The sequence below is a fragment of the Cricetulus griseus genome, chromosome 8 (genome assembly GCF_003668045.3).
Source record: "Cricetulus griseus strain 17A/GY chromosome 8, alternate assembly CriGri-PICRH-1.0, whole genome shotgun sequence".
In the NCBI taxonomy this organism is placed as follows: domain Eukaryota; kingdom Metazoa; phylum Chordata; class Mammalia; order Rodentia; family Cricetidae; genus Cricetulus; species Cricetulus griseus.
Genome location: NC_048601.1, coordinates 11,065,212 through 11,068,237, shown reverse-complemented (window position 1 = coordinate 11,068,237; position 3,026 = coordinate 11,065,212).

Below are 3,026 nucleotides of genomic sequence, written 5' to 3'. Positions count from 1 at the left end.
ACACAAGCTTTGGGACTGGAAATTATTGTCAGGTGTCTTCCTCAGTATTCTCTATCTTACTTTTCGATACAGTGTCTCTCACTAAATCTGGAGTTCATTGATTGTCTAAATTTGTCAGTCAGTAAATGTCCAGAACTGTCTCTTCTCTGCCTCTTCAGCACTGGACTGCAGTTGGGTGTGAGGTCCATATTCATGCACAGAGAGTGCATTACACGGCGAGCCATCTCCCCAGCCCATGGGTGCCTTTGGAATGAGTTTGCCATTTGGTGTTTTCTCAGAAGTACCTTTTCCAAGGTTGGACTCAGAAGGTGTAGCATGGACCTCCTCTCTCCATCCAAACAAGAATATAGCTCAAAACCAATAGAAATAAGCAGACTTCAGTTTGCTTTTTATTAAGATGGTTGTGGTGAATTTAACAATTGTTGATTAAAGAAGGAAATAAGTTAACTCTATGAAGGCTCTCACTGTCTTAAAGAAGAACTCATGGAAGCATTTAACAGATAATCAAGACCTCATTTGTTTCATGGTATTTTATGAATGATGTCTTATGGCTAGTATCTGTGGGATGCTTAACTCCATCCATAATCTAATTATGAGTAGGAAGGCAGAGAGGGCCAGTTAATTGTTTATCTGGAGACAATCCAAATTCCATAGGGCTAAGAATGCTATTATGATGAACCAACAGGGACTTTGTGCTCTGATAAACAAGATTTCTACATCTTCATCTCTTCGAGCCCCAGAATTGGATGCATTTTGCGTCTAATATCAAGGTGATTGTTATTACTGGATACATTTTTGTTAGGATTAACATAAATGGGAAAATAGAAACTTTTAATTTTTCTGATTTAACAATAAGAAAAAAATAATTGGTACATACCCACAAATTACTTGGGAACAGAGATGAAATCCAGTAAACATTTGCTAACTGAGGGGGAATAAAAATAGCTGGTGACTAATTTGAATTGAATAACCCCATGTCTGGGGATCTTTAGTGCATGTTAAGATATTTCCAAGGGCTAAAATAATGCAGAATATATCCCTGCTGTTTTGGAGACCTGGAGGTTGGATCTCTGTAATGATAAATAGTTCATCAAAGGTTTCCCAGCTATGACCAGTTGGGGACTTAGTCATATCTGGTCCTGTCTGATTCTTAAGCTGAGATCCTTTCTGATCTCTCAGCTTATCCCAGAAGTCTATGAAGAAAATCGGTGCTGTTCCTATGAAGTTAGATGGCTCTGAGTATGTGTTTAGTGATATACAATTCATGTAATAAAATTTTTCCTAAGTCTATTAGAAATTAAGCTAAATTAAAAAAATGAAACCCAGTATTTGGCATTGATTCTTTCCTTCTTCCCAAATCTAACTCTTTTGGGAATACTTGTTTTACTGGGTTAGACTGATAGAGATCTTTGAAGTTTACCAAGTAAAATACTTGGTACTTAACTCTGGGCAAACCACATCAACTCCTTAGGTCTATATTTATTCATTTATAAGATAAAAACATGGCCAGATGTTCCTAAATATTCTCCTGAAATATGAATTCTTGATGACTGAAGATTTTTATATAAACAAAGATTTTTATGTAACTCTCACGGCATAGGTCATCACTCCGTTTCCTACAGACACCTTAAATTCATTGTATGAAAATGCTCTCTTGTGATGTCTACCCCTCTACCCTCCCACGTTTATCTAATTAAGCAGCTTCAATTGTCATGGAGTGTCTTAAGTCAGGGGCTTGGTAATGCTCTTTGACTTCTTTCCCTGTGTCAACTCCACATCCAAGCAGTGGTATTTATAATTGAGTATGCCATCTTTCAGTGCTGGACTCTATGAGTCATGGCTGTCCTTGGAAAAGTAGCTGGACATCTCTGTGTTTCAAGGATAAGATATATAATGTGAGGTTAATACTAACTCCAGGGTAAAAAATTTATTATAAAAGTTTTAAGAAACAATTTAGCACAAGTAAGGCCCAAATGCATACTTTCCATCAATTACCTGACCCCTGATTCTCAGGTTGGTGTGTCTCTTCTTGTCTCCATGCTAGGTCTTACACCATTAGCCAGGGACCTTATTGTTGTCTACATTGCACTAATTACCTAACTTGGTTCTCCAATGGCTATCTAATTTCTGTCAGATTCTCCATTACAATTCTGACTGAGTGATCTTTCTGAAACACAAATGTCTCACACTGGGTCTGGAGACTTGTAACTGGTTACAGCATATGAACTGCCATTTCCACACTAAGACCGACCTTTGCATCACACTTGTGTGTTTTGCTTGTGCTCCTTCCTAGGTTTGCCTGGAATGCTTTGGTCTCCACCCTTCTGTTCATTCAGGACAGGAGTGCTGCCTAAACTTTTTGCTTCTCTGGGCCACACTAGGCAACAAAGAATGATCTCTTGCCACATATCACTCTAGAAGGGAGTTACTCAACCCAAAGCCTAAAATCCCACTGCAACTGTTTTATTACCCAATGAAACATAAGAATCTTGCTATTTTTCAGGAAGAGATGGAACTTAACTGCTCTTCCTTTGAGTTGAGATGGCACTCCATAGCTGCCCTAAACAGACTATAGGGTAAGAATGCTGTGTGGTTTTAAGTTAGGGCACAAGCAAAGTAGGCTTTCTGTCCGCAGTATTTCTTTCTTGGAATGTTTGTGGACCCCAGGTCCTAAGCACTCACAAAACTTGAAATTGTATCTGTAGATTAGATGAAGAGTGTCACTGGCAGAGTACACGAGTGGACAGCCAGTGTCAACTGTAGGCTGAGACTCATCCATTCATTGTTCCTTCCTTCCTTCTTATCTATCTATTTATCTATCTATCTATCTATCTATCTATCTATCTATCTATCTATCTATCTATCTATCTATCTATCATCTGTCTATCATCTATCTATCCATCATCTATCATCTATCAATCTATCTATCTATCTATCTATCTATCTATCTATCTATCTATCTATCTATCATCTATCTCTCATTATATCCATCATATATCTATCAAGCCATCCATCTATCATCTATC